We start from the raw sequence: 22,510 nt of genomic DNA, 5'->3' as shown, positions 1-22,510 counted from the left end.
TCAGAAATAAGTAAAGGCATTACATCTGAGTAGCAGAGGTCATGTGCTCCCACTCCCTATTGTTACTCTAAAAAGGATCTGTCAGTATCAAATGAGACTTTATGTAAAGGTTGCTGGGTTGTAATTGCCAAGAAGTGAGAGACAAACATGTTTAAAAAAATTCATATGCAGCCAGGGTCTTCATATGATGGGGAGGGCAGAGGGCTGTGTGCCAGTCAGCTACAGCTCTGTCATGTAATGTGGTATCTCAGTGATAACAGTGGCAATAATGTCTCCTTTGCTTCCTCTTAAATCCATGCAAGAAGGACATTTTGAAGTATAGGATTTAACTATGGCCACTTTGACAGGAGTTGAACATCAGCAGCTTTAAGACTTCTTGTCAGCGGGCCTGGGGACCAGTGAATACAGGGAGGGCCAGAGAAGGCAAAACGAAACCAGTGTGATGCTGGGTCCTGGGAACTGCCACTGCCTCATCCATATCACAAGGGAAGGGAAAAGTGGGTATAGCCCATCAGTTACTTTACTTGCCTGGGTTTTAACTCTCATGGACCAGGAGAGGTTTGAGCCCCAGATTTTTGTCATCTGTTACTGTCTGCAGGGCCAGGTGGTGCAGGACACCTGAGGAATTAATTTGGTTTGACAAGTTAGTTCATAGACTGTAGTTTTTGGTATTTAAAATCTTGTGTTATGATTGTAGAAAGGGAAGAAGTAGGAAAATGTGCCTTTGAAGAGTCCTGGCATGCATTGGTTGGAACTGGATGTTGTGTTATGTCAAACTTGTGCTATGGGATGCTGACCAGAGGACTGCAGTCTCCCAAGAAGCAGGTCTGTGCGGGACTCCTTGGCTTTGACTGGGCATGAGTTTCCCATCACTTCTGAAACTTGTAAACTTCAAAAAAATTATTTTAAAGAGATTTTGTCTCAGTAAATCAGCATGAACATGGCCAGTCTTACATTTGTGTACCCACAAAGTTCCTGTTGTGTTGCAGAACAGTAAATATAGTTTGAAGCTTCTCATTAATAGCAAGTCTCTCACAGGAGCCAGTGCAAATGATTATGTGAGATAATACAAGCCCACCAGATAGTTGACAACCAGACTACTCAATGAAGTTAATGTCTCATACATACTGATATGATCAGATGATCCTAAAATTGCTATGTAATTGGTGAGATTGACAAGCAAATAGTATCTGCCTTGGAAAAAATTACACGTCTGTGCACAATCATATAGTTTTGAGTGCTGTATGTTGTCCATCTACTGTTTGTTCCTTGTCTCGGGTTGAGATATACAAAGACTTTCAGATGCTGCCCTTTCATTCTAAGAAAGCTGATTGCATTCCCATGTCATCTGATGCAGCCTTTCTGGGTCACGTCTTTCATAGAAAAATATTTCATGGCTTCATTTTACAAAAAGTACATAAAAATGAAATTCATCATCAGTCCGTCATGGCTGACTCTGTCACAGCTTGTACTTTCCATGGAGACTCCTCATGACATTTTGATAGTACAGGAGACAGAACTGGCAGCTGTGGTGCCATTCCTCTCCCATTCCCTTCAGTCATTGTCTGTTTTGTACATTCAAGCATTGTCCTGTACTTTGCATCAATGCAGCTTTCAAGAGTACACAACATTTGCCTTTTTCTGAAGGATATATCTCATGACTCCATCAATGCCACAGATCCTGCAAAAGAAACACATGAATAAATATTTATGTAACATTATGAATGAAAAAAGGTGCTTGTGTGAGGGTTGGCTGCAAACCAGGCCTTGAGTCTCTAGAAGTGTTGGGACTGCCTCTCTTCAGATCTTGGAGAAAGCATTAATTCGCCTCTTGAAACATATGCTGAAAGGCAGTTTTTTGGTTTGCAGAGGAGGTGAGGAGGTCATGAAGAATGCCAGCTATTTTTTGGGAATGCAGATCCATGCTAACACTTCTAGCCATCTGAGGAATTGAGCACATACATCTGTTCTGGCTACGTGTACATGATGTGGGGAGTGTTGTAAGGGAAATGGCTCTCTCCATGCTCCAGTGCATTTATGTGACAGTTGGTCACCTTAGTTTTGTCTATTCATAACAAACTTATTTTTTTAGTTCTTATAAAAAGAGAGAGAGAGAGCAAAGGTGATGTGGTTATGAATTTTGCATTATGGTGGATGAATTTATGGATAAAACTTTCTGTCAGTTCAAACACACTTCAAATGTGAATGGTGGATTTCTTCATTGCCAGAAATACTGTTCTGGAGATAGAAGTCATGAACAGTTTTATAAAATCCTATATTTTAAATTATGTGTTTCACTGATAAAAAATATACTGAGTTTGAATTTTTTCTGAGGTTCAGTTTTTTGTGTTGTTTCCCAACATTTCACTATTATATTCTTACTAGAAACCAGAATGTATGCTGTAAACAAAATCAGTTAATATGAAGAGTAGATGCATTATCTGCTCAGAAAGGAGACTGGATTGGTCTTTGACAAACTTAACTTGCATTGAGGTTTCTGCTTCCATGAAATTCAGTGGGAAAACTCCCACTCATTTCAGTCACGTTGGACCAACCCAAGAGACAAGAGAGCAGCAAAAGGTTTTTACAAAACAATGAAAATACAATGAAGAGAAATGTCAGGACACTCAGCTGGTCTCTCAGTGAATGGAACAAAAACAAAAAATGAAAGCTTCGTTTTTCAGGAAAAAAGTCTGTTTGGAAAAGGATGAATTCAGCAGAAGATATCACACTTAACAGGAGAAAGCTATGCATTATGGAATAAAAACTGTCTGCTGAGAGTTAGCAGGACACAAGTATCCAGGAAGCTGAACTTTGGAAATGAGCATGCAATGCTCTGAACACTTCCCAAGAGATACAGTGGAGCGGGCAGGGGCTGAATGCACTCATCTTTTAGGATGGAGTCCTCTGTGGCTTTGGGAAACCATTCGGTAGTGCCTGGGAAAAAACATAGGAAGCTTGAGGAATGCAGTGAAATTTGTTTCTTTCATATCCTGTAAGAGAAAGAATTTTTTTTTTTTTTTTTTTTTTGTTACTCTGGTTGTTTCTAAGGTCTGTTAAGGCTTGTTTGTTGTCAAAGAGTTTCCTTTGTTCTGCATCTTAAACAATCCAAAACAAAGACCTCTTGTTCCTTTTGGGAACCTATTTTCCTTTCAATGCAAAGCAGTTGTGGGAGTCCAGTTTCTGCAGACTTCCTAAGTGGTTTAAAACAACCCCAAACATTCTGATCCTGGATATGCTTTGCCTTCTACATTTTAGAAGGGGGGAAGGTGTTATTATTGCAGACAATTTAAAACCATAACAAAATGTGGGCTCCGGTTTAATTTGAGAACGGAAAGTGAATGGTATTGTAAAGCTTAATGTTTATAGGAAAGAATGCCTTTCCTTTTTAGCCTTTTTCTTAAGTCTGAAATTTGTAAGAGGAAGTTCAAAGAGGATATGCACATTAGTTCCTACTTGGTTATTTTCCATATGTGAGGTCAGTAGATTTGAGCGGATTAGTCTGGGTTCCTGAACAGCTGAAAAGTTTTGAAATCACCTTCCTGAGGTTTTGCAGTAGGGTATTATAGTTTGCAAAGAAAAAGATCAGTTTGACCAGGTTTCCTGCATTGCCTGTTTACTAAGAAAGTGAGAGTAGATTGGTCTGAAATGGGAGATGAGTGTAATCAAAATAACTTACAGCATCTTCTAAAGCACATCCGTTGTGACAATGATTTAAAACTCATCAGGCCAGCATACCTTTCAATAACCTTGAGACAGTAGCACCTTCTACACTGCTGATTATAGTTGAAACCTTTTGGGAGAGCATGATTTACTGTTTCAGGGTAATTTTCAGTATATCTAAATGAAAGGCCCACTTCAGTGGAACCTGGTTTTGTAAAGAAAACCAGACAGAAATAAATACATTTAAAAACAACTAGACTGATATTCAAACTATTTTCTACATCAACATTTAAGTTTTTCAGTTCTACATAGTATTTTCTCACAAAAGCAGCAGTAATTAATCTAATGTTTTGAGATCTCAAAGCGATTTCCTCACAAAGACTTGGTTCAGGTTACTAGAATTGAAAATATTCACCATTTGGGTTCAAATATGTATCTTCCAGCTTCAGTGCAGAAATGAACTGAAGTTTAAGTGAAGTGTCCTGATGTGATATTTATATTGGGTTTTTTTTCTCCAAATCTGTAAACAGAGTTTCCTAAAGATTTGGAATTAAAAAGAGAACTTAACACAGAAGGTACGTGCAGAGAAAGATGAGAGAATGGCAGTGAATCTAGTTTCACCAGTAATTTCTTAGAGAAATACACTTCAGATACATGATACAATGGATATGTTCTCAAGGGAAGCTTTGAGTTAATGTATGAAATAGTTAATTTCAAAATAATTAATCTGAAAGTTTTTGGAGATGCTGAGGCTGGCAGAAATTCTGGGGATGTGTTCTGTAAATTAGGCTCATCCCACTGTTGAAAATATTTTTGAACTGACCTATAGAAAAAGAAGTGAGGTTTGAAAGGTGCAATCTGGGTTTGAAATAGGTTTAAGTGCTGAGCAGTGTCTGGTTCTGCTCCAGGAAAAATAGATGCTGAGTAGGTTCAGAGATGATGAGTTTGTTAGGAGTACTATGTTTATTACCTTGGTTTCTTTTAAGGCCTGCAAATCCCAATCCTTTTTATAGTTTTCTCCTGCATATTATTCTGTTTCTTAGTAATTTTTTGAGATACCTGACATCCATTGTACTGGTATAAAACACTACATGCTGAATGTTTGTAGAAAGAAATGTGCTTTGCAATTAATATTGTATGATGTTATAATTAGTTTATTTGTTCATATATAAGAAAAGCAAAGGAAGTCTAAAAATTCTTGTTAACCTTTCATTTCAACCAGCTATACTCCTTTCAGTTCAAAACCACTGAGTCTACTCGAGCGTTTATTGTTAAAACTGTAGTCAAGAATCTTTCTGGATCAGCTTTGACAGCAGGAATGGTCTTTACCTCTGGTAAGCCAACTTTCTTTATGACCAGCTGTGCAAATTTTCCACCTGCATAGGAGTCCCACCTGATGTTCATAGCATACCTCCTTTGAACCTGCATATATGGTATAGCTGAGGACTGGTTTGCCTTTTAAATGTCATTAATATACAGGTTATGCATGTCTAGGAAGTTACATACAAGATACACTTGAGCATCACAAGGAATTTTATAAATAATTCACAAGTCATACTCATCTCAAATCAGAGATCGTGTCATTGTCGTTATATGTGCATAGGCACCTCAGTTCCATATAAGCTCCAGGCTATTTTGTGGTAATAAATTGCAATTTATTAATTGCACAGTACAATCCAGAAGCACCACTTAGAAGAGTTCTTCAGTTATTTAAATTTCTTGCTAGCTAGAGTTCAAAGGTACAGTCTATAGAAAGCAAGGGGCAGAAATCCAGGTGTACCTCATTCAGCAGGGAAAATTGCAGCATATTCTTTGACTTCATAGTATAAAATGTATTCCCCAAATTCTGCGTTCTCTTATGATCATGCAGTTCATTTAACTGTGGACAGAAATTACAGGAATTCTTATGAGTTTATGTCTTTTGGAGAAGCCTTAAATCTTACTAAACTCTCAGAGGTGTTACACAGGAATTCAAATGCTACCACTTCAGTGGAAGATTAAACAGTTCTTTCTTGTGTTGGGTTTATTTGCATTGTTTCCAGTGACACTGCTAAACTTAGGATCGACACTGAAAATGAAACTGAGTTGACAGTGACATTAAGTTTAGTCTTTTTTCTTTTTCTCCTGTTAATGACTGCTGCTGAAACACTCTCAGCTCACAGGTAAAAAAGAGTTTCCTACTAACAGCCCAGCCACTGAGAAAAATATTGCAAAGGCAAATATAGGAAGTCATGGGCAGCATTTACCTTCTGTGCTTATGCTAGAAGCTGCTCTCTCAGGCTTGACAGGTCTTCAGTGGAGTGAGAGGAGCTCCTTCAGGTAGCGATTCATAGCACCTACACTAAGACCTTGCTTTGTGACGCTTTCCTTAAGCTCTTGCTCCTCCTGAAGGAGGAGCCTCCTTGTTTCCTGCAAAAATGGTGATGATTATCCCACTGTCCAAACTTCTGTCCACTTTCTTCCAGCAAAGGAAGTTTTAGATGACAAAGTGATCTGGAGTGTAGAGCAGATTGAAGCCTGGAGCAACACAGCAGTGCTGCTTCCAGTGGCTGCAATCAGCCTTGGATCATGAAACCAACCCAGACAAAACCTCCAGGGTTTTGTCCTTGCTCAAGCAACGTTTGAATTGGCTTCACTCACAGAGGGATTGGGCAGTTAGTTTTCCAATATATGTATTTGGAAACCTTTCTTTGAGGTTAAGGGATTAATGCAGAATATATAAAATGAAAGAAATCAATTTCCAGGTCAGTGTAAAAGATATAAAAGTAATTTTCTTCCCAGTTCCCACCTTCATCTGTACAAATGTCACCTCATTGGCCCAAACAGCAGTTTGGCCAGCCCTAGCATAAAGCTCTTTTTTAAAAAGTGTACTGCATCTCCACAGTTTCCATTCTCTTTCTAGAAGTTTTTTGTGTCATTGTCATCATTGGAGGAAAAGGCACCAAGCTGCAAATGTTTATAAACTACTTCCATGGATTTGGTTTCATCATTTGAACAGCTGTCTCCCAGACCCACTCTCCAACATCAGTGCTTCTGTCATTCCGGTCTTCAAAAAAGATAAAGATTTATTTTTTTCTGAATAAGCATTTGGTTCCAGGGGATGAGTGTGTACATAGAATTCTGTCTAATTCAAATCAAGATTCCACGTTGTATAGGATTGGCTCATCTGTATAAACTCAGGTGTCATTGAGAGAGAATAAAAAGTACCCTATGGAACATGTCTTATGAGAAAAATACTTTTCCCAGCATAAAAGATTTTTTTAAAAATATTTGTTATTTTTCTCCAAAACTTCTTCATAGAGTCAAAAAAGAAAGGCAAGATCAGCAGTAATACTCATTAAATTTATAGCCCTCTGTGTTCTTAATAAAACTATTGGACTAGGTTATTCAGATGAAAACATTCCTGGAAAGAGCAAGTTAAAAAGACTGATAGTTGAAGTTATGCCACTCAGCCATGCACTAATCTAAAATGCTGCTCTGTTTTCCTTGGAGCATGGTTTGCAACACCAGCGATGTATGATAGAAGATTTGATGTTTCTCTTTCCACACAATTCTGTTGGATTCCAACAACATGTCATAGTCTGAGCACATTTTGAACGTTTTTCATGAAGAGAAAAGCTATATAAATTGTGCACAGTTATCCCATCTAGTATAAGTGTACAAAGCCAGCTTCTTCTCTTGTCGTTATGAATGTTACATGCCTTTATTTCTAAATGGAAGACTGGATGGAAAAGACTGAGGAGGATTAGGTCTACATTAGGAATATGTTAAGCTAAAAGATTTCCTCCTTGTGATGGAAATGTTGAATGTTTATGCACAATCAAAACAGAATTCTCCTAGGAGTGACTCTTTGAGTGTCTGTCCCCCCTTGAGTTGAATTTAGGCCAGTAATGTAGAGCTCTATTGTGATTATCTGTTATGTTGAAAACAAAGGTTCAATCTAAATAAATTTTTCCTATAGTTGTTGAAATAAAATTAGTTTATATGTAATCCAAATCCAGAAAGAATATTGTTTAGGGAAAATAGGCATTTTTTGTACACGTCTTCATAAAACTCAGGGTAGGTAACAAAATTTGTCTTTTTGCATTTTCAAAGTGCCTTAAATATTTCCTGCCTGTACTTAAAATGTCATTTTATTATTTTTAAACTTTCTACAACTTGTAAATCTTGATTATTACTTTAGTTTCAAACACTGTTAATTGTTTTAAATAGTTTTCAGATGCTCTACACAACCACTCTGCTACAAACATTTGGAAAATGCTGAGGTGCTCAATGCCTACTTTGCCTCAGTCTTTAGCAGTGGAACTGGCTGTTCCCTGGACACCCAGCCTCATGAGCTGGGAGATGGGGAGGGGAAGCAGACTGAGGTCAGCACAGTTGAAGAGGAGGTGGTCAGAGACCTGCTACACCACTTGGATGCACACAAGTCTGTGGGACCGGATGGGTTACACCCAAGGGTGCTGAAAAAGCTGGCAGATGTGCTCGCCAAGCCACTTTCCATCATTTACCTGAAGTCATGGCTAACTGGGGAGGTCCCACTGGACTGAAGGGTGGCAAATGTGACACCCATCTACAAGAAAGGCAGAAAGGACGATCCAGGAAACTATAGACCTGTCAGTCTGACCTCGGTGCCAGGGAAGGTCATGGAGCAGGTCATCTTGAGTGCCATTAAAAGTCATATAATGGACAACCAAGGGATCAGGCCTAGTCAGCATGGGTTTATGAAAGGCAGGTCCTGCTTGACAAACCTGGTCTCCTTGTACAACAGGGCGACCTGCTTATTGGATGGGGGAAAGGCTGTGGATGTTGTTTGCCTTGACTTCAGTAAGGCCTTTGACACTGGTTCCCGCAGCATTCTCCTGGCAAAACTGGCTGCTCGCGGCTTGGATGGGCACACGCTTTGCTGGGTAAAAAACTGGCTGGATGGCCGGGCCCAAAGAGTTGTGGTGAACGGAGTTAAATCCAGTTGGCAGCCGGTCACGAGTGGTGTCCCCCAGGGCTCGGTTTTGGGGCCACTCCTGTTTAACATCTTTATTGATGTTCTAGACGAGGGGATCGAGTGCACCCTCAGTAAGTTTGCAGATGACACCAAGTTGGGTGGGAGTGTTGATCTGCTCAAGGGTAGGGAGGCTCTGCAGAGAGACCTGGACAGGCTGGAGCGATGGGCTGAGGCCAACTGTAGGAGTTTCAATAAGGCCAAATGGCGGGTGCTGCACTTGGGCCACAACAACCCCCAGCAGCGCTACAGGCTTGGGGAGGAGTGGCTGGAGAGCTGCCAGTCAGAGAGGGACCTGGGGGTGTTGATTGACAGCCGGCTGAACAGGAGCCAGCAGTGTGCCCAGGTGGCCAAGAAGGCCAGTGGTATCCGGGCTTGTATCAGAAATAGTGTGGCCAGCAGGGACAGGGAAGTGATCTTACCCCTGTACTCGGCACTGGTGAGGCCGCACCTCGATTCCTGTGTTCAGTTTTGGGCCCCTCACTACAAAAAGGACATTGAATGACTCGAGTGTGTCCAAAGAAGGGCAATGAAGCTGGTGCAGGGTCTGGAGCACAGGTCGTATGAGGAGCAGCTGAGGGAACTGGGGTTGTTTAGTCTGGAGAAGAGGAGGCTGAGGGGAGACCACATCGCCCTCTACAACTACCTGAAAGGAGGTTGCAGAGAGCTGGGGATGAGTCTCTTTAACCAAGTAATAAGCGATAGGACAAGAGGTAATGGCCTCAAGTTGCACCAAGGAAGGTTTAAACTAGATATTAGGAAGCATTTCTTTCCAGAACGGGTTGTTAGGCGTTGGAATGGGCTGCCCAGGGAGGTGGTGGAGTCCCCATCCCTGGAGGTGCTTAAGAGTTGGGTTGACACAGCACTTAGGGATATGGTGTAGTTGGGAACTGTCAGTGTTAGGTTAACAGTTGGACTGGATGATCTTCAAGGTCTTTTCCGACCTAGATGATTCTGTGATTCTGTGATTTAAATCATGTTTACATGATTTACTCACTTCACATACAGACCACTTTAATCTGAAAATTCTTGAATTCATCCCACTGGAAATTAAATATTGTCTTCTATGTTGTTTCTTTATAACGTTTACTTTTTCATATGTTTAACTAGTGCATGTGGTAATAATATAAACCATCAATCACTTATCACAAATACTCATGGAAAATCTGAATCTGTGCTGAACTGTATTTTGTCAGCAACTTTGGTAAAGGTTAAATTTTGTTTTTTTTAACTGTAGCCAGGAAAATTAATGTCCACTTTAGAAATTCATTTGTTCCATGGATTTTTTTTTTTTTTGGTCAAATTTCAGACATAGTAATTAGTTACTCATTAAACACTGCTATGCTACTTATACAGGCATTTACTATTTCAAACAGGCTAGAAAAATACAATATATTTTAATTAAAAAGTTAACATGGCATCTCCCTGTACCTGATAGTAGAACACACTAATATACAGACAATCTGCCAATACTGATTATAATCATGATTGGTTTTGATTCTTCATGTTCTCAGAGGGAGATATGCATGTGAACTAGGAACAAACACTGTTCGCATTCACACAAATGTGTGTGTGTCCAGCTAACAATTTTACAGCTTTTGCTAAGACCTTGGGAAGTCTCCCCCTTGTGTGATATCCTTATGCACAAGAGCAGTCTCTCAAAGTCAATGGAACACTTGCCTGTACAAAACTTCTTGGTAGCTTTACTAAGGGGGCATATAAGGACTAGCTCCAGCCTGATAAATGCAGTAGCTTCAGTTTAATAGCTCATCCTTCGACTGGCTTTTGGAAAATGTGATTATCTGTACTTATTTTATTTCTTAAGGATGATGAATTCTTCACCTAGAAGCTTGAAGAGCATATTTTGGTCTTTAAGGCAATGGTAGCTTGCAGAGCCCATAGCACAGCTCCTTGACTGCTTAAAATCTGCTTAGGGCCATGGTGCTTTACTCTGAACACGGGCAACTGCTGTCTTGTTTTCTCTTTCAAAAGTCACATGAAGAATGATACACCTCTGACTAACTGCTACTAATGGATCTATCTGCTGGAAAGCTACACGTGAGGAGTGAGCAAGAGATGTTTGTTCTAGCTTCACAGGAGACCATGTGGATGAGTTATTTCATACTTTAAAGGGACTTCTTGGGCCAGGCCATGACTACACTTCAGCAGTGTTTGCTGGAGAAATTACTTTTTCCCCTGCTCCTTCCCCCTCCTTCTGCAGACAGTTCTTGCCTTCCCTTCTCTCTGCTGGTGGCAATTCTGTAATGTTTCATGCAAAATGTGTGAGTTTAGCAGAAGACCCACCATTTAAAGTAGAAGTACATTTAAAGTACTTCAGCCTAACCCTGATTTTCTGCCTCTGTAATCTCTCCAGATGCAGAGGGATATCAGCTCTCTCAGTGAAAGTTCCCATCTCAGTGGTGGTGTTTTGTCAGCATCCTTCTTCTCATTAATCTCTAGAAAGATCTGGCTTGTAGTCCCATGTTTTTGTTTGACCAAAATTGGCAATTCTTACTGAGTGGCTGGCACCTCCTTTTTAGGTTTGACTGGAAATAGAAAGCTAATGAAATTTGACAGTTTTATAATGGAAGTGTTACAATTGGGGAAATTAGCTCTTTATTAAAATAGATTCACAATCTTAGATGTGTATTATTCATTGTTATTTACAGACCTAATGGATCGACAAGTTACCTCTGTCCTTGGAGAATCTAAAATACACAGAGCTGTTAAAGAGCTGTCATGGTTCTCCCCACAGATGGTTGTGTTCCAGGTGATAAATTCTTTTGGACAAGGACTTGATCTTTGTTACATGTATTTGCGGCTGTGCAAACAACATGCCATAATTTAATCCATCTGTTTTGTGGAGTGTTTTGGAAAGCCCTTGTGAAGTGCCTTATTAGTGTAAGATGATAATTTGTTTTTAAGGCTTCAGCGATGTTTATTTTGCTGTGTGGCAACCATGTGACATAATGGATGTCACAGGCTTCCTTGCAGTTTTGTGAATCCCTAGCGCTAGCCGCATCCTTGGGACCTGTACGACATAAACAAGGAATAAAAGAAGGAGCTCATTTTGGCTGGGATTTAATTTAATGAACAACAGTAAACATATGAATAGTTCCCTTGAAGTCTGTGGAAATACTGTCTGCTTTTAAACTTATAAACATGCTTAATTACTTCACTAAATTACTTTACTAAATCAATTACTTTAATAAATCTGTGTATCAGGAATACAAAGAACAGTGAAGGTGCCCTTTAAATGGATCATGTATCACCACTACATGTGGAAAAGACAGGGGAAACAGCCAGGCTGAAAATGTAGCCAAAGACAAAACATTCCTCCACTGATGTGTGGTAAGTGTCAGCTGAAGGTATTCAGCACCTCACAAGATCAGGCCTTGTGTGATTAAATTGCTGTACAAACCTGTGGTAATAGATCCTTAAATAATAAAGTGAAAGGGGAGATAGGAAAGTTGGGTGGGAACAAAACTAACTCAGTGCATTAGAAAGGTTATTGTTTGAGTTCTCAGTATTTAACAGCTGGGTTTTCAGTGCAGCGACTGAATTCAGCAGCAGTGTTGTTCTGGCCAGTGATTTGGTGGGGATGTCGACCTGAGCAACAACACTGTGGTATGTACAACTCAGGTCAGACATGTCTCTGATTTCTGACCACTTTTTCTCTTGGGTGGTGTTTATTTTCTTCTGAGAAAATATGGTAACATTTGGATTTATTCAATCTCATGACAGTCTTGTACTGCTTATTCTTATGTCTCTTGCTGAATCTGACCCACACTTTATCCCTTTCTGTAAATAACTCATTTAGACCTAGGTCCTAAACCCTCTGCTTAAGTCTGAGTGAGCTGGGCTGAAGGAAAACAGTATGTCCTCACATGGAGTGGAGCACAGAACGAATGTTCTTCGACCTTGAAGCAGTGCTTGCCATACTGTGTAGCATTGCCTTGGTTTGGATGTTTTATGCACAGCTCATCTCCAGTTTCATTTCTGGGGTCCTGCAAAGAGGAGCATATGTGTCAGTGCTGCCGTGCCAGTGAGCAGGGGGCTGGCGGGGCACGTGGAGCTTGGTCTTCTCTCCTGTTCTATAACATCATGCCTTACATGTCAGCAGTGATACCATTCACCTTTTTCTAATGTTTTTCTAACACGTGGGCTCCCAAGATGGCAGAAAGTGAGTGTTAATCTTTTCATTCCTGTAGGTTGTTGCTCACATCTCTGTCTGATAGGTCTGGGTGTTAACTGTTAGCATGGTCCTTACACATGGATAGCCATCAACAGACCATGGCTATCCATGTGTAAGGACCTCTGGCAGTTTAGCGAAAAATTAGAAAACAAGGGACTTAGTTGGAACAATCTACAGGAAATTTATTTGTCCCCTGTCAAAAATACAATCTTTGTAGAGGGGATGTATGATAGGTATTGCAGTTTATGTTCTTTCAGCGAGAGAGACTTTTTTCCCACAGAAATATAGGAACAATCTCTCTCACAGGTAGGACTTTTTTTATAGTAGATACTAAAAGAAAAAACACATTACAATCATTTTGCAGATAAACTTTCTTCCCTGCTATAAACTGTAACTTTTATCAGGCCATAAGTAATGCATCTTGGAGACACCGAGCAAAAGCAGTAATATTATTTCTACTTCTGTGGTGATGTATGGAATCCCCAGCCATAATTTAAGGTTTTTTGGCCTAGACACAATACATGTACACAATAGCAAAATTATTTCTCTCTCTAATTACCCCTTTACCAAATTCATAGCAATAACGTTCCATCAGAAGGCAACCAGACTTTTGTGCTTGTTCTGCCTGTATCTGCAGGTTAAATGGTGTGAGAAATTGCCAGGTGGTGACTTGCTGAAAAACCACAATAAATACAATTCAACTAATGTACATTTATTACATCCATGCTAGTCAGATATTTTAGTAACTCATAATATTAACTCCCAGCTTATTGTGAGTCATCTGATTCTTGAGTATTTCATTCTAAAGCTAAAGCTATTCTTGCAATTCTTTATGAGAAGTTGACATACACATATCTTTATGGTTTCTAATAATCCCTTTGCAAGTGTACTTAAACTGTTTTAAATAATCATAACAATCTGAATTAATCATAAAGAATGAGGTAAATAGGAATGCTCAATATCTAGATTCCTAGTATAGCTGTAGATGTTACCAATAGCATGCCCTCCTGAATTTAAGTATGCTATTTTGAAATGCTAACCACTGAACCCTTGTGAAGTGACACACACATTTGAAAGCAGTGGACCATTGGTTTGTTGAATCATACCGCCATTGACCTGGGCTAGCAGCACACCTCTATGCTTAGTCATACCAAACTGAGTCATGACTGAGAGATTATGAGGTAATTAAACTCAACATGGAAGAAAAATATACTTAATGTGTGTGACAGAAGGCTCCAAATCATAGAATCAAAGAATCATAGAATGGTTTAGGTTGGAAGGGACCTTAAAGATCATCCAGTTCCAACCCCCCTGCCATGGGCAGGGACACCTTCCACTAGCCCAGGTTGCTCAAAGCCCCATCCAACCTGGCCTTGAACCCTTCCAGGGAGGGGGCAGCCACAGCTTCTCTGGGCAACCCGTGCCAGTGTCTCACCACCCTCACAGTGAAGAATTTCTTCCTAATAGCTAACTTAAATCTACTCTCTGTCACTTTAAAACTGTTACCCCTCATCCTATCCCTACACTCCCTGATAAAGTGTCCCTCCCCATCTTTCCTGTAGCCCCTTTAAGTACTGGAAGGCCACTATAAGGTCTCCTCGGACCCTTCTCTTCTCTAGGTTGAACAACCCCAACTCTCTTATCCTGTCCTCATAGGAGAGGTGCTCCAGCCCCCCGATCATCTTCGTGGCCCTCCTCTGGACCTACCTGATCAGGTCCATGTCCTTGTTATGCTGGGGGTCCCAAAACCGGACACAGTACTCCAGGTGGGGTCTCATGAGAGTGGAGTAGAGAGGGAGAATCACCTCCCTCGACCTGCTGAACACACTTCTCTTGATGCAGCCCAGGATACAGCTGGCTTTCTGGGCTGTGAACACACAAGGCTGGGTCATAGTCAGTTTTTCATCCACCAATACCCTCAAGTCCTTCCCCCAGGGCTGCTCTCAATCCACTCATCGCCCAGCCTGTATCTGGGCTTGGGATTGCCCCAACCCATGTGCAGGACCTTGCACTTGGCCTTGTTGAACTTCATGAGGTTTGCATGGGCCCACCTCTCCAGCCTGTCCAAGTCCCTCTGGGTGGCCCATCCCTTCCCTCCAGAGTGTCAATTGCACCACACAGAGTGGTGTTGTTGGCAAACTTGCTGAGGGTACACTCAATCCCACTGTCCATGACTCCAACAAAGATGTTAAACAGCACTGGTCCCAATAGGAACACCACTTGTCACTGCTCTCCACTTGGACATCGAGCCATTGACCTCTTTGAGTACAACCATCCAGTCAATTCCTTATCCACTGAGAGGTCCACCTGTCAAACCCACATCTCTCCAATTTAGAGACAAGGATGTCATGGGGGACAGTGTCAAATGTTTTGCACAAGTCCAGGCAGATGACATCAGTTGCTCTTCCCTTATACACCAATGCTGTAACCCTGCACTAATGTATAAGGCAGAAAGAGCACTGTGGATTAAATGTTGTAATAGCACTGAGTGATGATTCAGCCTAAAGATGCTGGGCAAATAGCATGAGAATAGATGGTAGTGATATGAAGCGTTCAGCACATTAAAATGTATACTTATGCAAGTTGTGGTCAGATTCTTCATCCGAGAGCAAATTTGACATGAATCTCTTTCACTGCTGGCAATAAAAAAGAAGTAAGGAAGGCTAGATGTAAAGCAGGTGTCACTGTTTTGTTTTGTGCTCAGATCAAGATTGCAGAACCTGGTGCAATTTGTCATCAGCCCGGTGACTTAAGGTGAATGCTGGCAGCTCATAAGGACTGGAAGTGGCCTTGTTGGTTTCCTTTAATGTTGTCTACAGGTGAATCAGCTTCTGAATATTACATGTTCCATAAGGAAACCAATTTCATCTGTCAGCTGTTAAATGTCCTCAAATACATATAATGATACATCTTGAACATATTAGTCCATCTGCATGGAAGCAGGTGTCTGCTGAGAAAAAACCCAACCCCACAGGAAGAAATCTTGTATATTGTATTAGATTCCTTAAAAATGTAAACACCAGTGAGACCAGTGTTTGGAGTGCCTTTTCTTTTAAGATCACAACAATCTTTTGATTTTATGTGATAAAATAATACATGCTGAAATGGTGTATTTCAAGTCATACAGGCCTTTAAATAAAGTGAAAACTTCAATTAACAGTCAGGTTCTTTATACTTGAAACCTGAATTTGGATGTGGTATTTGGAAGTGCTGGGATTTGTCTCCAGCATAAACATATGAAAAGCCTGATCCCTGACATTTACTGTTTCATGTTTCTTAACATTTAAAAACATGGTCAGATGGTAAATTTGGTGGAGGGGGAAAGACAAAGACCATTTGCTATTTTTTCTTTTTTCTGTTAAAATTACTTTGTTTGGTGAGGCAGCAGAGTCTTGTTTCATTGCAAAGGAAAGGTAAGTCCCAGCCAAAATGTGCCAAGGTCATACCTGCTGGGTGAGCATGCAAAGCAAACAACGGTACTTTGATTTTACAATCTCAACCCATTTTGCAGCCTCAAATTTTCTTTGATCTTCATTCCTTCTGAAAACCTAATTTCTGTCATGGAAGGCCAGTCTCTGCTTTCCTTGAAGTGAAACAGCCTACTGCCATGTTGCCTGCATTCAGAAGGAAAGCTGCTTGCTCTACAAAGTTATTATCTGCAACACAGGATCTTTGGGAACTGGTTTACCTGTTCTGTTAATTTCTTTAATAAGGATTTTTAAGTGCACCCCACTACTTGCCTCTGGACTGATGCGGGGTCACAAGGACACCCTTAGAGTTGCCCACAGGGCTTAAGCAGCCCAGTCTGGCATCACCAGAGGTGGTGGAAGCTGGTGAGACCCTGCTTGTTGCCATGCTCGGCCCTGGCTTCCTGTCCCTCAGGCCACAGGCTGCTGTGAGCCCCCAGGATGCCCCTCACTGAGAGGGGATGCAAGCATCAGGGCCTTGTTCATTCCCCCTCCAGAGGTCTGGCTGCTAAGTTTGCCCTGGCCACTGAGGGTAGACATCATCCCACTGGGGACTGGCAGTGGGGAGGCTGGGTCTGTGTTCTGCCTCAGCCCCAGGGAAGTTGCTCTGGGTTGAGCAGGACCCTCATGGCCCCCTGACACCCCCTGTATTCCCAGTTTTCCACTGAGGGAATCACCCTCTATGGGAGCAGAGAGATGCGGTGTGGAGTAAATGTTTATGCAAAGCAGCCAGCTGAGAGATTGGGAATGTGCTGTGAAAGAGGGGAGAAGTGTCTGGCATCATGGTAACCAAAGTGTCCTTTCAGTCCAGAAAAATAACAAATACTGGAGGTGAGTGGCAGAGCAGGAAGAAGCTTTTCTAGAAACTGCTGCCCTGCGGATGCAATGGCCAAACCCTAGAGCTTGTCCCTCTAGACGGTGGGGGACATGTTCTCCACATGGGCAGTGGCAGCTACCAGAGTCCCCAGTAACATGGCTGAGTGGAACAGGGCCCGAGACATACCTGTGGAAAGTTAGTTATTTATGTCTGAAATAGTCACTCCAGGCTCATTTTCTTGCCAGTGCCAGAAGCTGATTTATCTCCTCCTGCGTTAGACACCAGGGATGAACACCCAGAAGTACTAGCTCTTCTATGATGGCTTGTGAAAGACACCTTCAGCAACAAACCAAGAATTGGAGGCCTAACCCTGAGCAGCCTAAACTGAGGTGAGGAGGGTCCCTCCATGAATGATGAAACCAGAGCCTCTATCCTCATTTTGAAGTCAGGCATGGATCTGCTTTGGCAATTCAACCCAAAAATTAGGTCAGCACCAGCCTTGAGGTAGGGAAAAACAGGACTAAAGGCTGTTGCACCTGAACTTCAGAAGCATTTTTTTTAGCTCTCCAATGGATGGGGAAGATACCACCTCCTAGTTTTATTAATGTCTTTTTAAAAAAGCAATGAGCGATAATAGGGATAGAAGGGGGAAGAGTCTGGAACAGTTAAAATGTCCTTAGAATCACAGAACCCTTTAGGTTGGAAAAGACCTTTAAGATCATCAAGTCCAACTGTTAACCTAACACTGCCAGGTCCAAGACTAAACCATGTCCCTAAGCGCCACATCTGCATGCTTTGTAAATACCCCTGGGAATGGTGACTCAACCACTTCCCTGGGCAGCCTGTTCCAATGCTTGACAACCCTTTCAGTGAAGAAATTTTGCCTAATATCCAATCTAAACCTTCTCTGGTGCAACTTGAGGCCACTTCATCTTGTCCTATCACCTATTACTTGGGAGAAGAGACCAACACCCACCTCACTACAGCCTCCTCTCAGGTAGTTGTAGAGATGAATAAGGTCTCCTCTAAGCCTCCTTTTGTCCAGGCTGAACAACCCCGGTTCCCTCAGCTGCTCCTCATAAAACTAGTGCTCTAGAGCCTTCACCAGCTTCATTGTTCTTCTCTGGACACGCACCTCAGTGCCTTTCTTGTAGCAAGGGGCCCAAAACTGAACACTGGCTGCCTTTCTGCTAACTGGGTAAATAAGATTTTGCCAAACACAGTGCTGCTGAGCCTAGGATGATTTGGATGTCTGAATCAGTCTATTTAAAGTTAGCCTGGCTATGTCTATGCTGTGCTGGAGTCTGAAATACAGATAACCGTGAACATGCAGCTGGGCAAGGTGGAGAGGAATCACACTACAGTTTATGGTTTAAGCCTCTGTTATTTTTGCAGGCTGGCTTTATGTGTGCAACATTAAAATCCCTTAGTGACACCTCTCTGAACCCCTGAGGCTAAAGTTTGATTAGCTAACTTGCAGGATTTCTTTACAAGGAAATATATTTTCCATTTTTATAACTGTGGGTTTAGAAGTTGTTTTAAAGTTAACTTGCACAGATGCATCTTTTAATATGTTTTCTTTTCCGGTATGACAGTTCAGGGGAGGTGGAGGGTTTTAAGACATGACAATTGCCTACTATTTGCAAATTCCAGAAAAAGCAAAAAGCACTATTTGCCTGTTTAATAGACTTGGCAAATACCTGGGGGCAAATATCAGGAATGTGCTCTCAAATATATATGTCCAACATTTCCAGAAAAATTTTTTGGTTTTCTCAAATGAAAGGTACATTTTAGCATCAGAGAAACAAAGACCACAGTATAGTTTGAGGAGGTGGAGTTCTGGATAGGGGAAGTGTAACAGAACAAAGTCCATGAAGTTTACCAGCTAGCTCAACTGTTTAAAAACAATTTCCTGGAAGATTTTATTTAAAATATTCATGCCATTTGACTAATCCAGCACTCTTTTTTTCTGTATTTTCTAAAGTGAGTTAAATTGAAGAAAGAAAGATCTTTGGGGCAGATTTACTGCACAGAAAAGACACTCTGAGAGAAGTGATTCACCAAAATGTTTCAAATGCAGGCAATGCATATTAGCCCTGGTGTGCTGTTCATGGAAAGAGTCTGTGCTCCTCTTGCTCTATTCATGCAATAAATGCATTTCTTCAGGAGAAAAAATAAAAGTATATACAGAAGCAATTTATTTCCTAAGGAACTGTTCTATTTTGAAATTGCAAATCTTTTTGAGAAATTTATCACTTTGAAACAGTGAAAAAAATCCTTTCCTCAGCAACAAGAGGGGTCTGATGAAACTTCCATAAAAAACATTTTAGCAGATTTGGTACAAATGTATTTCTGTAATTCAGAGGAGGATAGGAAAAACTCTACAGCATTTGAAGCCTCTGTTCATTGAAACCAGAGGCAAATAAAAGGGATGCATCTCATTGAAGTTCAGCTGTCTGGGGTAATGTCCCATGTCCTGATAGGCTTATTTAGTTTTAGGGGGGCTATCTCTTTCTAGAATCCCTTTATGATGTTGCATCTCAGACCCTTTAAAGGGTTCCTGCCTAAGTAAAGGAATACTTTTTTAGGCACCTAAACACAATGATCTTATTTTCAAAATGAAGCTGAGTGCTAAAGTACTTCTAAATCCCAGGTCATTACTTCCTGCAAAGAACCTATTGTAGGTTGAGCTCTGATGAACACATTTCCAAATACGCTGGAAATGGTTATTTAATCAGAGAGGTCTTGGCGGCTGGGGAACTCAGGGAAAAGCTAAATGAAGGATTAACAGTTATATGCATCATCTATTTGGCCCTCTACCTATGTTAAATTTTCATAATTCTTTTAATTGCTCAGATATGGGTAAACAGTAAGGGGGTGGAGGACCCTTCTAAAAAAGAACACACAAAATTTAGGATAAATACAATGATAGCAGTTTGTTGTCATATTAAGATGCTTGTCTGTTTATCTTCTACTTTATTTCACTAAAAACTTATTTAAGGGGAATGTCTCCAAACTATACTAAGTTTCAAGAACTTCAAGGCTGGCTTACTTTATGCAAAAAATAAGTCTACCTGTTTGTTCTGTCTGGTTGTTTTACGAGTGCTTTGCCCTCTGGACTTGCTTTGTTTTTACTAGTTTCTGAGATTTATTTAGAGACTGATTTTTTGTGTTCCTGACTCATACAAAATTGAAGAAACAACAAACTAGTTTTAACAGAGGTTGTAAGAATTTTTCTAATGTGAAGAATAAAGGCTATTCTGTTAACCTGATTGCGAAACTGATTGGAGGAGTTCTCCATTCTGTTTTAGTTGGCCTGAGAAAATAGCTAGCTATGCACTACAGATGATCTAAAGATTGAGATTAATCTCTATTTGCCTGATTGGAAAATATATTTGTTTCTCTTTACATCCTGTGTAGGGTAAAAAGATCTATCTTTGCTTTGCAATAATTCTCTTCACTGTTATTATTAACAAAGGACATTGCTCTGTTTCCCAGTAATAGATGCTATTGGACCAAGGCCTAGATCCACAGAAGGCCATAGATGTTGATGTGGGATTTAGGTGACTAAACCCAACATTTAGTTCCTCAGAATCCCTATTCAGCCGTTGAATAATCCTGTAGGTGCCTAAAATCTGTAAGAGCCAAATATATTAACATTAAACTTCCCAATACCTACATCTCTGTTTACTTGGAAGTGCATCAGATGGTGTTTATCTCCTTCTAGGTCATACAGCCATTCTTAGAGCATGTTCGCAGCTTTCAACTCCACAAAATGCAGCAGCTTCTTTCTCTCAGAGTGGTAAAGTACTCCTTATGCAGTAATTCAAAGGTTACATTCTGGAGAAGAGAGTGGAAGAGGACCGGGTTCAACCACCCTCTTCTTGCTGGGCTTCAGCTCCGGATCCCCTTCCCCCAAGGACCCAGCATTTTTGTTGTAACAATTCTGGCCACGTGCTTTTCTACTGTACTGCTTTCTCTTCAAGTTACATCATGAAAAGCAACCCTGAGCCTGGGTTAATTTTTTGAGAAGAAATATATAGCTGTTTCTTATGGGTCCTTCAGGAAAGGTCTAGGAATCCAAAAGCTGTGGTGGATATGAGTGAGTCACTTGAAAGACTCTAGGTCATTATGGATACAAATATTAAGATGCCTATGGACAAAATCTAGATCTGAGGACTTATTTATTACTTTCCCCATGGATCCATGAAGATACTTTCTGGCATTTGGTAAACGGCAGTCATCTGATTGTAACAGCAAAGAAGCTGTATGGTGAAAACACCAGGAAATAAACACGCTTGAATTAGAAACCCCAATTCTTCTGATGTTGCTCAGTGAGAGTTTCACAGTAGATTCTGGATGGAGGTAGTCTCATGGTTCTCCCCATATTACTCTATTGCATGTTTTCCTTCTGCTGGACCATCAGTAAAACTGTCTGTGAATGTAAAATTCAGTCAAATTGAAAAACTGATTAAACTGGGCTGTCTCAAACACTTGAACCACTTAAAGAGGAAATTCAAGTTCCCTGTTATTCTCCTTCACCTTGCCATTATGAGCATTACCAGTCACTTAGCTGGTTCACACAGGTATCTCCAGTAAAAGGTATTAGTAAAGTTGTAAAGTCAGGCACTGGGATTAGAAAAGTTTATGAAACCTGAGACTGGTACTCTTGTAGATATTCGTTGTGACACAGTCTTTATATATGTGATCAGGCAGTGGTTTGGTTTTTTTGAGGAAAAGGTTGAGGTACTTAATGCCTTCTTTGCCTCAGTCTTTAATATAAAACCAGTTGTCCATGTATTTCTCTACAAAAAAACTCTCAGAGGAAATATAACTGTTGTGTCCATGAGATGATACCCGAAGTACAGTAATGACTTCAGTACAGAGACCAAATACCAGATTAAGCTCAAGGTCAGTGTTTTAATTGCAAATCTCTCAGGCAAAACACCACTAATTACTACAGAGCACAGCAAACTACAAAAGACAACACCAATCTTTAACATGTACAGCAAAAAAAAAAAAAGAGCATGGTGCAGAGCAGATAAACTAATATCAAGAAAGATCAATCAATGTTGTGACCCACAACTCTTAACAGATATAAATCCTTTCTAATACGCTCTGGTCAACCTGTTATCACCTCAAACCTTTCGAGCCCCATGTTGGGTCTCAAAAAAGACAGTCATGGTTTAACCCCAGCTGGCAACTAAACACCATGGAGCTGCTCGCTCACTCCTTGCCCTGGTGGGTTGGGAAAGAGAATCAGAAGGGTAAATGTGAGAAAACTCGTGGGTTTAGATAAAGACAGTTTAACAGGTAAAGCAAAAGCTGCACGGGCACGCAAAGCAAAGTATGGAATTCATTCACTCCCTCCC

The sequence above is a fragment of the Strix aluco genome, chromosome Z (assembly GCF_031877795.1).
Source record: "Strix aluco isolate bStrAlu1 chromosome Z, bStrAlu1.hap1, whole genome shotgun sequence".
NCBI lineage: Eukaryota > Metazoa > Chordata > Aves > Strigiformes > Strigidae > Strix > Strix aluco.
Note: the sequence above shows the minus strand (reverse complement) of the source record.